The following is a 15,080-nucleotide window of genomic DNA, read 5'->3' as shown; positions in this document are numbered from 1 at the left end:
AGCTCATTTATCCCAATTTAAATGATTCTCAGGAAAACCCATCTTTAAGGAAATTCTACTTGTGTTTCCATTATAAAATGATTAACTTTTAATCAGAATCCAGTCCCTATTACCAGTTTTTGCCATTCACAGTTCAAATTTTTCTTAAATCACTGGAAAGGACATTGGAGAGATAAAGTGATATTTCTGCCTGGCCTGTGATGGCACAGTGGAAAGAGAACTGACGTGGGACGCTGAGGTTGCTGTTTGGAAACCCTGGGCTTGCCTGGTCAAGGCACATATGACAAGCAATCAATGAACAACTAAAGTGAAATAACTATGAGTTGACATTTCTTACTCCCTGCTTTCTTCTCTGTAAAATCAATAAAATCTTGGAACAAAAAAAAGAGGTGACACTCCAAAGGTACAATATATAATCAAACAAGAAAGAAAGAGGCTAGAAAACATCAAGAAGTGCCCTATTACCTGCACTCAGGTAGAGGGAAGAATTAAGTAAAGTTAAAACAAACCTGATAATGTGGCACTGCTCAAAGTACACTAGAGAACTATTGTATGTCGTCTTGGCTACCATTAGAGGTAAATCATAGTAGCTTTCCAGATGGCTAAGGAAAACCAAGAACAAAAAAATGACATGACTTGTGAGACAAACATGGATGCCTCACATTAGAACTTGGCCGGGTTTCCTAGGCCAGAGGATAAGAGCAAATACCTAACCTCTCAGATATAATGATGAAAATGTTTGCAATAGCCCAACACATTAGACATACTACATTTCATTAATGTCTCTGTCATATTAATCACACCCCATGCCCTACTTGCAAACTCAGGGTAGACTCAATTCATTAACTTGTCTCTAGCATACACATTCTTGGGGCTAAGGTAGTATTTGATAAATTGGGCTTTTGGCCCAGAAACTATGTCCTGTAGGGGAAGAGATAAAAGACTGTGATAAAGAAGTGACCAATTCATAAAATTCATCACACACTAATTTTTAAAGACCTTTCAAGGACTTTCTTTTCACCTCAAGAGAATAAATGAATCAATAAACAAGAACAGGCAGCCCCGTTTTCTGACTAATTTTTACAGAATTGAGAATCCTTGTGTATATTCATGAAAACAAAAGTTTTCTATATTACTGTTAAACTAATCTAAAGTCATTGCTATTTGGCTCTGAAATTAAGATATGCACAGTCACTACCTCCACGCCTATTGCTGATTCAATTCTTTCACTGCCTGAATTCCAAATGGGTGACAGTTAATCTGCTTAAGAAAAAAAAATACCTAATTCAATCTTAAAAACTTACTCCAACACCAATGTTTGAGTAACTTTGTCTTTTATAATCTGGACATTTCCTAGACATGTTTAGAGTAGCTTTCCTACAGTAGAAAATATCCAAAAATAAATAATATTTACTAAAAACAAAGTTTTACTAGTCACTTCATGATTTTAAAAGCCTGTAACTCACTGATAGAATATAGGACCTAGGCCTGGCCTGTGGTGGCACAGTGAATAGAGCTCTGACCTGGAACACTGAGGTCACTGGTTCAAAACCCTGGGCGGGCCTGGTCAAGGCACTTACAACAAGCAATAAGCAAGCAGTGAACAACTAAAGTGAAGCAACTATAGTTCTCACTGCTTACCACACCCCAAACCCCTGGCTCTCCTCTTTTTGTAAAATCAATAATTAAAATCTTAAAAAAAAATACAGGGCTTAGAATATGAAACTCTGACCATCTCAGGCTCCCAAAACAGGGCACACTTCTATAGAATGTTTTCTAGTGTCCAGTTTGCTTTTGAAATACCAGTATTGTTTCAAACTGGCAACAAAAAGGCTTTCTTTTAGCCCTCTGAAGACAAGCTTCTGTCCTAGGCTAAGCCTGGTCAACACCAAGTATCATAGCACTGGGACTAAATCTTATACATTTAGTAAAGTGATATATAAAATGCTCTATCAAGTTGGAAACGAAGGTCACAAGCATACCTAGCCTCCCACTTTCATCATGCTAGGAAACACTTCCTAATAATGTGACAATTCTTTTTTTTATTTTTTTTGAGACAAAGACAAAGAGACAGAGAGAGGGACAGATAGGGACAGACAGGGAGAGAGACGAGAAGCATCAATTCTTCGTTGCATCACCCTAGTTGTTCATTGATTGCTTTCTCATATGTGCCTTGACCGGGGGCTACAGCAGACCAAGTAACACCTTGCTCAAGCCAGCAACCTTGAGGTCAAGCTGGTGAGCCTTGCTCAAACCAGATGAGCCCACGCTCAAGCTGGTGACCTCAGGGTTTCGAACCTTGGTCCTCCACATCCCATTCAGACACTCTATCCACTGCTCCATCGTCTGGTCAGGCTGTGATAATTCTTACACAACACCCTAGAATATAAAATATCTTCAGAATATATGAAACCCTCCAGGGAGTAAAAAGGGATGAAATGCTTACCCAGCTCAGAGAATATAAAGAACAAAGTTATGCCTCTTCCAACATTATTTACTTTTCTACTTTCTTAAGATTTTATTTACTGCCTGACCAGGTGGTGGTGCAGTGGATAGAGTGTTGGACTGGGATGCAGAGGACCAAGGTTCAAAACCCTGAGGTCACTGGCTTGAGTGCAGGGTCGCTGGCTTGAGTGTGGGATCATAGACATAACCCCATGGCTTGAACCCAAAAGTTATTAGCTTGAAGCCCAAGGTCACTAGCTTGAGCCCAAGGTCGCTGGCTTGAGCAAGAGGTCACTCGCTCTGCTGTAACCCCCCCCCCACCTCCACCCCTGTCAAGGCACATATGAAAAAGCAAATGAACAACTAAGGAGCTGCAAAGAAGAATTGATGCTTTTCATCTCTCTCCATTCCTGTCTGTCTGTCCCAACCTGTCCCTCTAACTCTGTCCTTGTCCAAAAAATATATATTTTATTTATTGATTTTTCTAGAGAGAGGGGAGAGAGATAGAGAGAGAAAGGCGGGAGGGAGGGAAGCATCAACTCGTAGTTGCTTCTCATATGTGCCTTGTTCAGGCAAGCCCAGCACTTCAAACTGGCAACTTGAGCATTTCAGGTTGACACTTTATCCACTGTGCCACAACAGGTCAGGCTCCTTTTCTACTCTTTTCCAACAAACACAGACCTCCAGATCTTCTAAAATCACAAATCTCAGCCCACCTCACCACTCTCCACCCCAAGTCTTTACCTTTCTTATTTATTTTTTTTTTAATTACTGATTTTAGCGACATAGGGAGAGAGAGAAAGACGGGGAACAAGAACAACGATCTGTTCCTATATGTGCTCTGACTGGGAATCGAACCAACAACCTCTACACTTCAGGAGGATGTTCTAACCAACCGAGTTATCTGACCAGGGCAAGTTTTTACCTTTCAACAGAGATAATTTAGACCCTGCATGATGGTAATGCAAGTTGATCAATGGCCCTAAATGAATATAGTTGCATTCATCACAATGTAATCAACACTTTAACTTTACATGCCCTTACCTACTCCAAAAAGGTATGGAAGAAAAGCCAACAAGAGAAGCTTAAACACTTTTCATCTGTGCTGTCAGATTACTACAATGGTCCAACTGAGGAGATGAAATAAAAAATTGTATTCCTTGCCCTGGCCAGACAGCTTGGTCGGAGAATCATCCAAAAAGCACAAAAGCTGCCAGTTCAATCCCTAGACAGGACACACAGGAGCAGACCAGCTCGGTCCCCAGTCAGGGCACATACAGGAGAATGGGATGTGGAGGACCGAGGTTTGAAACCCTGAGGTCACCAGCTTGAGCGTGGGCTCATCTGGTTTGAGCAAGGCTCACCACCTTGACCTCAAGGTCACTGGCTTGAGCAAGGTGTTACTCGGTCTGCTGTAGCCCCAGTCAAGGCATATATGAGAAAGCAATCAATGAACAACTAAGGTGATACAGGGCAAAGACAGGAACAGGTAGATGTTCCTGTCTTTCTCTCTCTCTCTCCCTTTCTAAAATCAATCAATAAAAATTTTTTTTTGGCCTGACGTGTGGTGGCACAGTGGAAAAAGCATCGACATGAATGCTGAGGTTACAGGTTCGAAACCCTGGGCTTGCCTGGTCAAGGCACACAGGGGAGTTGATGCTTCCTGCTCCTCCCCCTTCTCTCTCTTCCTCCATTCTAAAATGGATAGAAAAAATAAACAAAACTGTCTTCCTAACTTCCTAGCCCAGAATCACTTCAAAAAGAAAGGAGGCCTTTTCATGGACTAGTTCTTTGATAATCTGTTGATAAAGATCATGGTACAGCCGAACAACTTAGGAAAACTATTCCTTCCATGGCAAAAAGAAAAAGGCATAAGGGGTAGCTAGAGCAGAGGAGGTGAACAAGACTGAAGCAGGAAGGGAAGGAATTACATACAGGCTTACCTCCTTTTATTGTGCCTCCCTTTTTTTACAAAATGAAGGCAAGACCCTCCACCAGCAAATATATTACAACTCGCTTCACCGCAATACTGGCTTTGTTGAGGTGATCTGGAAACAAACCAACCACATCTTGGGGTATGCTTGCACAATACGTGTCCACTCTGACCAAGTATATTAAAAGAGAAACCAAGAGGAAGGAAGCAATGAACAACGGAACCTTACTGATGTTTAGTTTAAGAATGCATTTAGAGCCTGACCAGGTGGTGGCGCAGTGGATAGAGCATCGGACTGGGATGCGGAAGCCCCATGTTCGAGACCCCAAGGTTGCCAGCTTGAGCGCGGGCTCATCTGGTTTGAGCAAAAAAAAAAAAAGCTCACCAGCTTGGGCCCAAGGTCGCTGGCTCAAGCAAGGGGTTACTTGGTCTGCTGAAGGCCCACGATCAAGGCACATATGAGAAAGCAATCAATGAACAATTAGGGTGTCACAACGGAAAAAGAAAAAAGAATGCATTTAGAGATATACATACACCTACAGCTAATATTTCCGCTATCCCCTGAGCTAAGCTGAATCATGTTCAGAAGACAACTCCAGGTGGGCACCTACAAAGCAAACATCAAAGCTGACCAATTAAAAATAAATGTTAAATATAACCAGGAAAACATGTTCAAAAACAAAATGCAAATAGGTGTAAACTAATGTATAACTTATTCTAAGCCACATCAATGATGTGTAAAGAAAATAAAAAAAAATTAAGTGTCCATCACATGCTAGTCATAATTTAGAGCTTTATAATAGGTTTCTTCATACAATACTAATGACGACCCTAGGAGAAAAGTGGTATTTATCGTACTTTTAATTTTTATTATTGATTGATCTTAGAGAGAAAGAAACATTAATTTGCTGTTTCATTTATTTATGCATTCATTGATTCTGTATCTGCACTGACAGGGGATCAAACTGTATCGGGACGAAGCTCTAATCACTGAACCACCCAGCCAAGGCCATTATTCCACTTTTTTTTTTTTGTATTTTTCTGAAGTTGGAAACAGGGAGGCAGTCAGACAGACTCTCACATGCACTCAACCAGGATCCACCCAGCATGCCCACCAGGGGGCGATGCTCTGCCCATCTGGGGCATCACTCTGTTGCAAGCAGAGCCATTCTAGCGCCTGAGGCAGAGGCCACAGAGCCATCCTCAGCGCCCGGGCCAACTTTGCTCCAATGGAGCCTTGGCTGCGGGAGGGGAAGAGAGATAGAGAGGAAGGAGAGGGGGAGGGGTGGAGAAGCAGATGAGCGCTTCTCCTGTGTGCCCTGGCCGGGAATCAAACCCAGGACTCCTGCACGCCAGGCCAACGCTCTACCACTGAGCCAACCGGCCAGGGCCATTATTCCACTTTTAGATATGTGGAAATGAAGAGATAAGTTTAAGCAACTTGCCCAAGGTCTAAACCTAATACAGTATTTAAACCCAGGACTCTCCAGCTCTAAAGACTGTACATTTTTTCCCTTTATATTTTACTAATACATGTATCACCAATAAAAATCTTATTCCAGATAATAAATATTTTCTAATTAGAACACCTATTAAATAAAGTTTACCAGTGTCACACTCAACTTTTTCTACTACAAATCATAAAGATATTAAGAATCAGCCAGGCCTCCCTCTCAAATACTCAGCTACTCTGTCACATCCCATAAACCCCAACTACAGCACTAGTCTCTACTACCAGAAATCTAAGTCTTACAAAAATTACATTCACAATTACGTCCTGACTCCCTCTTCAGCACTGGCCCATGCTGCTAACTGCACAGGATGATTCCTCTACTGAACAAGAATACTTCAGACCAGCTATAAAAAAGCAGCCACTATTTTTTTTTTAAACCCAAGATTTACCACTTTGTTCTGAAAAGTTGAAATTCTGAGGTGGACTGAACTGAGATACCAACTAAGGGCAGCATCATTCCTCACTTCCCAGTTTTTAGGGACCAGCAGCTAAATATTCTCTTCTAAAGTAGCAATAAATGACAACCCAAACTAATTCCCAGCATTTAACAATGTAAAAAACATGATCCACACAAAGGCAAAACACAATGCAAATGGAGGAGATAATTCACTTCCAAGCTTAACTGGAGTTCCGAATATACACGGCAGTAGTTTACAACAGAAAATCAAGATGTCCACAGCCCATTAAACTTGTAAAAAGTAATTTAACCAGAGCTGGAAAACAGTAAAAACTAATGCCCCAAGTCCTTGGGAATTTGGGTAGGAATTTTGTCTTTAGTGGTCAGCACTTGACCATCAGGGTAGGGTCTGTCTTGGACTCAGGAATTCAAAAGCTCTCAACTCCTACTCACCTTTCCTCTTTTATCACTGAAGTAGGGCCGGGCTCAGCTCCTGAGAACTGAACAGGTCTGTAGATTCACTGAAGGACTGAGAAAAATGAAAGTTTAAATGGCAAAGGTGTTTACTAAACATAGTAACACATTTATGAGTACAATTTAGTTATTTTTTAGACCTCCTCAGAACTATTTAAAACCAGAGTAATTCAGTACTCAGTAAATAACCTGCATAGTTACAGAAATAAAATGAACCAGGCAATTTCTCTCCCAGCTCCATTAACACGTTAAAAGTTTAAAAGGAAAACCTGAATCTTTTCGACCCTAACCCCTAACCAAACCTCTTAACGAGGCTCGGAGCGGGGGGGGGGGGGAGGGGGGATGGATCCCGGGGAGAATGTGATCGCGAAGTGCTGGTTTGTTTACAGACTCCAGCAACAATGGTATGAGTCAGAAATTCAAGCCACCAGCAGCTTTCCAACTAACAGGGACCAAATAGGACCGTTCTACGGTGTACTGGAAGATCTGGGTGTGAGGGGAGTTAAACCAAGAGAATTATATTACAAAGGGCACAAGACCAGCCGCAACAACTGACTCCGGGGTTCTTGGACCTCGGCCTTCCAACAGGGTGCTGGGCTCGAGCGGGAGGGGGAGGGGAGCACTCCGCGCGGGCCCCGAGGTTACTGAGACTCGCAGGCGAGCTGCGTCCCCCAACCTGGGGGGGGGGCACACAAGTGGACCGTCACCCAACGAGGGGCAAAACTTCCCGGTGGGTTGTGGGTCAGTCTCTTGGGAGCAATTCCAGGGCTGACCAGAGGAAAGGGCGGACAGACAGTCCTTTCCGTGGAGGCTCAGGTCAGAGAAGGAGAAGACCTGAGCCCTGAGCATGGAAATAAGTCAAACCTATCCTGAAGGGACACCGGACAGGGAAGAGCGGCAGGCCAAGCCGGAACGAGACACGAACCGGATAGGTCAAGTGGGGGAAGGGTGTCCGGCTGGGGCAGTTACAAGCACGGAAGCCGGCGAGGCTCAGCAGCCTGCTCCCCGCCTCGGGTCATCCTTCTGCTAGCAGCTGCTCCAACTGTTCCAGGCCCAGCCGTTCTGTCCACTGCCACCACCAACGCCGCCGCCATCTTACTCTGGCCAGCGGCCGCAACCACCACCGCCGCCGCCTCCGCTCTCTACGCTTGCGCCTGCGCTGCCACGCTTTCCGGCCCCGTTTGCGACGACATGCTGTGGAGAAGACGGAGTGAAGAACGGTAGCGCGAGCTGACGGCTCCCAATCCTCCTCGAAGGACGCATAAGGGGCGGGGCCTGAAGCCAACGGAAAACAGGGCAAGCGGCGCGTGCGCATTACCAAGGAGGCAAAGTTTTTCCTGGAGTTGGTAGAGGGTCTCAAGGCCTTTCTGGTAGAACAAGTGGGAGCGGCTTCTCTGAGTTGTTATGGAAGTTCATTTCTAATAGGCTGTCAGGAGCCTTCTGGGAGGCCTCCCTATTTGCGCTGTTGAAAACGAAACAAACAGTTCTCACGAGATTTCTTCTGAAAACCCTATCCATTGTGGACCATTTTCTTTTCTTTTTTTTTTTTTTTTTTTTTGGTATTTTTCTGAGGTTGGAAACGGGGAGGCAGTCAGACAGACTCCCGCATGCGCCCGACCGGGATCCACCCAGCATGCCCACCAGGGGGCGATGCTCTGCCCATCTGGGGCATCGCTCCGCTGCGACCAGCCATTCTAGCGCCTAAGGCTGAGGCCACAGAGCCATCACCAGCGCCCGGGCCATCTTTGCTCCAATGGAGCCTCAGCTGCGGGAGGGGAAGAGAGAGACAGAGAGGAAGGAGAGGGGGAGGGGTGGAGAAGCAGATGGGCGCTTCTCCTGTGTGCCCTGGCGGGAAATCGAACCCGGGACTCCTTGCACGCCAGGGCAACGCTCTACCACTGAGCCAACCGGCCAGGGCCTCTTTCTTTTTTTCTTTTTTTTTTTTTTTTTTAAGGTGGTAAATTTCTGAGTACACACATTCCAAAGCATTTGGGTTATTGTTTAAAGCGACTTTAACCTAATTTTTAATGTTTTTGTTTAATTGTTTGGGGGCGCTCTTTTTTAATCTAAAATAAGCCACAACGATTTCTCTTTTTTCTCTCCGGGATATGTTGAGAACAACAGAAAAGGGCTCCAATTTCTCCACGAAACAAACTTTTTTTTTTTTAGATTCTTTTTCTCTTTAATCTTTTCTTTTTTTGTGGCAGAGACAGAGTCAGAGAGAGGGACAGACAGACAGGAAGGGAGAAAGATGAGACACATCAATTCTTCGTTGTGGCTCCTTAGTTGTTCATTGATTGCTTTCTCATATGTGCCTTGAAGGGGGTGCCTTCAGCAGACTGAGTAACCCCTTGCTCAGGCCAGCAACCTTGGGTTCAAGCTGGTGAGCATTTTGCTCAAACCAGATGAACCCGCGCTCAAGCTGGCGACCTCGGGGTCTCGAACCTGGGTCCTCCGCATCCCAGTCTGACGTTCTATCCACTGTGCCACCTCCTGGTCAGGCACGAAAATTAAACTTTAATTGGACTTGGGCCATGTTTTTTATCACTGCCTCGCTCAAGAAAGATCACAGGACATTAATTTAATAAACACTTAATATATGCTGGGCTCTGTGCTTACTCCTGGATATATAATAATCAGATAATAGTTGCAGTTCTCAATGAAGGAATTTTTTTTAAGTGAGAGGTTTTTATTTTTATTTATTTTTCTTTTAAATTTTTTTTATTCATTTTAGAGAGGAGAGAGAGAGAGAGAGAGAGAGAGAGGAGAGACAGAGAGAGAGAAGGAGGGAGGAGCTGGAAGCATCAACTCCCATATGTGCCTTGACCAGGCAAGCCCAGGGTTTTGAACTGGCGACCTCAGCATTCCAGGTCGATGCTTTATCCCACTGCGCCACCACAGGTCAGGCCTCACTGAAGGAATTTTTATTGTGCTTGTAGACACAGGAAAAACTGAATAAGACAGAGAATACACATTTGTGTGTGTGTGTGTGTGTGACATAAGACTGACAGACAGGAAGGGAGAGAGATGAGAAACGTCAGTTCTTCATTGTGGCACCTTAGTTGTTCATTGCTTTCTCATATGTGCCTTGGCCCAGGAGCTACAACAGAGCACGTGACCCCTTGCTCAAGCCAGTGACTATGGGGTCATGTCTATGATCCCATGCTCAAGCCAGCGACCCTGCGCTCAAGCTGGTGACCCCCTGCTCAAGCCGGCGACCTCAAGGTTTCAAACCAGGGTCCTCTGTGTCCCAGTCTGATGCTCTAGCCACTGTGCCAACACCTGATCAGGCCTATTTTTTGGCTTTTTAGTTGAATTTATTCAGGTGACACTGGTCAACAACATTATTCAGCCTTCAGCTGCCCTGGCCAGCTAACTCACTTGGTTTGAGTGTTGTTCTGATATGCCAAAGTTGTGGGTTCAATCCCTGGTCAGAGCACATAAAAAAATCAACCAATGAATGCATAAATAGGTGGGACAACAAATTGATGTGTGTGTGTGTGTGTGTCTCTCCACTCCCCTTTCTAAAGTTAATTTTATTTTTAAGTGAAAGGAAGGGAGATAGACTCCTGCATACACCCTGACTGGGATCCACTTGGCAAACCCTATCTGGGGCCAATGCTCGAATCAACTGGGCTATCCTCAGTGCCTGATTCCAACACTTGGACCAACTGAGCTATCCTCAGCATCCAGGGCTGACACTCGAACCAATCCAGCCACTGGTTGTGAGAGGGAAAGAGAGAGAGAGATGGGGGAGAGGGAGGGGAAGAGAAGCAGATGGTAATTTCTCATGTGTGCCCTGATGGAATAGAACCCAAGATGTCTTCACACTGGGCCAATGCTCTATCCACTGAGACAACCAGCCTCTAGAATAAATTTTTAAAGAACTATATAGCTTTAAGATGCACAACTCTACGGCACATCTGTATACTGCATTGTGTGTTTACCCTGAAAAACATTTTCTTAAGTGGTTTCTGTATCTTTGAGGCCCACTTGAGAGCCTCCATTTACTCATTTAAAAATTTTTTTTTATTTTGATTTTTAGAGCTAGGAGAGAGAAAGGGAGTTGAGGAGTGGGAAACATCAACTCATAGTAGTTGCTTCTTGCATGTTCCTTGACGGGGCAAGCCCAAGGCTTTGAACCAGTAACCTCAGCATTCCAAGTCTGTTTTCTATCCACTGTGCCACCACAGGTCAGGCTCCACTTACCCATTTTTTTTTTACAGGGACAAAGAATCAGATAGAGGTATAGATAGGGACAGATAAGACAGGAGGGAGAGAGATGAGAAGCATCATCAGGGGTTTTTTTTCGTTTGGACTCCTTAGTTGTTCATTGATTACTTTCTCATATGTGCCTTGACCATGGGGCTACAGCAGACCGAGTAATCCCTTGCTCGAGCCAGCGACCTTGGGTCCAAGCTGGTGAGCTTTGCTCAAACCAGATGAGCCCACGCTCAAGCTGGCGACCTCAGGGTCTCAAACCTGAGTCCTTCCGCATCCCAGTCGGATCCTCTATCCACTGCGCCCCCGCCTGGTCAGGCCACTTACCCATTTTTAAAGAAGAAATTCAGAGCCTTGATTTGCAGCTAAGTTATTCAAGAGTCTTTCTCTGAAGTGGGGTGGGATATTGAAAGTTCCCAAGAATGGGCCCAGTAATGTACACTGTGCTTTCTTCTGACCCCAAAGGAAGTGTGTAGAAGGTCATTGACAAAATTACTCCCAGCTGCCAGGCTGGAGGAATTTTTATCAGAAACCCAGGATGCAAGAAGTAGATTTCATCTCTACTGCTACTTTCCTATTATAAGTCATATTACTAAGACTGTTGCAATAGACACCTAACTGGTTTGTCTACTTCCATTATAGTTCTAGTTAACATAAGGTAGCCAAGGTGCCCTTTTAAACTGTCAGGTCACATTATTGCCATGCTCAAAACTTCCAAAAGCTTCCCACGACACAATAAAAATCAAAATGATCATAATGGCCTTCAACCAAGCCTACTAGATCTGGTGCCTGTTTCTCCGATTTTATCTCCCTCATTGTGAAGCTCTGCTCCAGCCTTTTCGGCCTTTCCATGTCACTCCAACCAAAGCATGTTCCAGACCCAGAGCTTTTGCATTTGTTTTATCCTCTTGGAATGTTCATCTTAACAGATTTTATATATATATATATATATATATATATATATATATATATATATATATATGGAGAGAGAGAGAAGAGGAAGAGGAAGAAGAAGAGGAAGAAGAAGAAGAAGAAGAAAGGAAGGAAGGAAGGAAGGAAGGAAGGAAGGAAGGAAGGAAGGAAAGAAGGAAGGGAAGTGAGAGGGGGGTAGTCATTGATTTGTTGTTCCACTTATGCATGCCATCGTTGGTTGATTCTTTTATGTGCCCTGACTGGGGATTGAACTGGCAACATTGGTGCACTGGGACAATGCTCTAACCAACTGAGCTACCCAGCAGGGACTAAAAGATCTTTTCAAATTTTTTCTTCTGATATTAGATATGCAAATAAGTTTGGTATGTTGTTATTATATCCAGCAACCTTGCTAAACTCACTAATTCTCATAGTTTACTTACAGATTTCTTTGGGTTTATACATATACAATTACAGTATACTAATTAAGAACACTGGTTTCATTTTATTTATTTTACTTATGGTCCAAAACCAAGCTTTCCCCTCCCCCCTTCCCCCCACTTCCTACTCCTTTGCTTTTTCCTGTTTCTGTTTTGTGGTGGTTATTCATTTGTTGTTTTTTTTTATTTTAAATTCCACATTTTAGTGGAATCATATGGTATTTGTCTTTCTCTGTCTTATTTCACTTAGCATAATACCCTCTAGGCCCATCCATGTTGTTGCAAATGGCAAAATTTAATTTCTTTTTATTGCTGGGTAATATTCCATTGCATGTATACCACATCTTCTTTATCCACTCATCTATCAGTGGACACAGATTGCTTCCATATACCATATCATCTTCATCCATTCATCTATTGATGGAAATCTATGTAGGTTACCTCCATACTATAAGTAATGTTTCAATGAACATAAGGGTACACATATTTTTTTGAATTATTTTTTTTTTGTTTCTTTTGGATAAATACCCAGAAGTGGAATTGCTGGGTCCTATGGCAGCTCTATTTTTAATTTTTTGAGGAATCTGCACCAATTTACAATCTCATAACAGATCTTTATTAGACTTGAGCTCTCCACTTAATCAGATCTCTACTCAAATACTTCCTCGGAGGCAGCTCTTGACTATTCCAACCAAAATGGGACCCTACACCATTACCCTGCTTTCATCCTCTTACTCTGCATTTTTCATAACATTTCTTCCTGTAATATTTAACCTATAATTATGTATTTTTAATCTAAATATACTATTAGAATAAAACTCTGTGCCCTGGCCAGATAGCTCTGTTGGTTTGAGTGTCATCCCAATGCACAGAATAAAACTCTGTGAGGGCAGGGTATTTGTCATTTTCATCTTTGTAACTCCAACACCTAGAGGAGTGCCAGAACACAAAGTAACTATCAAATGCCCTATGATTCTATTCACTTATTCTGTCAACAACTATGGGATTCCTACTACATGTGAGGTCCTGATCTAGGTGCTGGAGCTGCTGCAGTGCATAAAACAAACCAAGATCTCTACATTCATGGAACTTATTAGTGCAGGAATTAAATCTTGTACGTGCCCTGACAGAGTATCAAGCCCGCAAACTTGGCATATTGGGACAATGCTCTAACCAACTAAGCAACCTGGCTAGGGCAAAAAATGTGAGTCTTGACCGTGCTTGGTGTATTCAAAGAGCAGCAAGAAAGGCAAAAGAACAGGTAGGAAATTAGTTTGGAGAAACAAAACGGGAGCCAGCTATTAAGGACTTAAGAGACCAAGGAGAAGACTTTGGGTTTTACCTTAAGAGTGCTGGGAAATCATGAAGGGTTTTGCATGAAAAGTGATGTGATCTTATTTATCATTGAAGAAATTTACTTTTTTTTTTTATTCTTTGAGAACTGCCTGAAGGAAGGCAAAATAGCTGAAGGACTAGTTAGGAAACTATTGCAAACCTACAAAGCTAGTGTTGCAGTTTAAGTCACAGGAAGTGTTTGGATTCTGGATATACTATGAAAGTGGGAGAGGTGATTTGCTAATAGATTAAATATGGGGTGAAAGATAAAAGGTCAAAATATCTGGGTTTGTTTTTGTTTTGTTTTTTTACTTAAGCAACAGGATAAATAGCAATGCCATTTACTGAGGACTCCTTGGGTGTAGGGGGACAGAAGCAGGTTTTTTTGGGAAATATCCAGTTCTATTTTAGACATGTTAAGATGAAGATGCCTATTAGATTTCCAAATGAGCCTGACCTGTGGTGGCACAGTGGATAAAGTATCGACCTGGAACACTGAGGTCACCAGTTTGAAACTCTGGGCTTGCCTGGTCAAGGTACATATGGGAGTTGATGCTTCCTGCTCCCTCCACTCCTTCTTTCTCTCTCTGTCTCTCCTCTCTTCTCTAAAATGAATAAATAAAATCTAAAAAAAAAATTCCAAATGAGGCTACTGAGTCAACAATTGAAATATGAATCTGAAGCTCACAGGAGAAGGCACAATTGGTGGTATTAGTTGAGGAGTTATTGAGGTATAAATGGCATTGATAATCTTGGGAAGTGGACTGCTTACTTAGTTAATGTGGGGGAAAAAGAAACAATCTATAAACTGAGCCCTCTAATCCTGAAGCACTTTAACCAGTAGAGCTCAGAGAGAAGAAAAAACAGTTGGTGGCACAGTGGATAGAGTGCTGATCTGGGATGCTGAGGACCCAGGTTCGAAACCCTGAGGTCACCAGCTTGAGCGCGGGCTCATCAACTTGAGCGTGAGATTACAAACATGACCCCATGGTCACTGGCTTGAGCCCAAGGCTGCTGGCTTGAGCAAGGGGTCACTGGCTCAGCTGCAGCCCCCCAGCAAGACGCATGAGAAAGCAATCAAGGAACAAGTAAGGTGCTGCAACTATGAGTTGATGCTTCTCAAATCTTTCCCTTCCAGTCTCTCTCTCTCTCCAAAAAAGGGGGAGGTGGGGAATCAAGTAAAATTTATTTAAAGGGAACAACCAGGAAGTATGTAGCATTAAAACAGCAAGAGAGCAATGGGTCTTATTAAAAAAAAACACCAACACTCATTTCTGTGTAAAAGTTTGAGGTTATAAATGACTGAAAATTGACCACTGGACACTTGAATCTATGTCAACACACAATAAATTAAAATCAACATTTTTTTTTAAATATTAATATTGAAATTTATTAATGGCTGAATAATAG

The 15,080-nt window shown here is 43.0% G+C and overlaps 1 protein-coding gene across 3 annotated transcripts in view; it reads right to left on the bottom strand.

Moving 5' to 3' along the window:
• The window catches only part of DCAF8 (DDB1 and CUL4 associated factor 8), a 59,752-nt gene extending 51,729 nt beyond the window's left edge, over nucleotides 1-8,023 (bottom strand). Inside the window, exons 1-2 of one of the 3 annotated variants that reach the window (XM_066261671.1) lie at nucleotides 7,627-8,023; nucleotides 6,742-6,817 (exon numbers count right to left, since the gene is read on the bottom strand). The gene's annotated coding sequence lies outside the window, so the exon portion shown is untranslated. The remainder of the gene's footprint in view (nucleotides 1-6,741; nucleotides 6,818-7,626) is intronic. The other 2 variants (XM_066261669.1, XM_066261670.1) reach the window with 2 other exon arrangements.
• Between the last annotated feature and the right edge of the window lie 7,057 nt (nucleotides 8,024-15,080).

Source organism: Saccopteryx bilineata, chromosome 2 (assembly GCF_036850765.1).
Source record: "Saccopteryx bilineata isolate mSacBil1 chromosome 2, mSacBil1_pri_phased_curated, whole genome shotgun sequence".
NCBI lineage: Eukaryota > Metazoa > Chordata > Mammalia > Chiroptera > Emballonuridae > Saccopteryx > Saccopteryx bilineata.
Note: the sequence above shows the minus strand (reverse complement) of the source record. Positions and strands in the feature narration are given on the sequence as shown.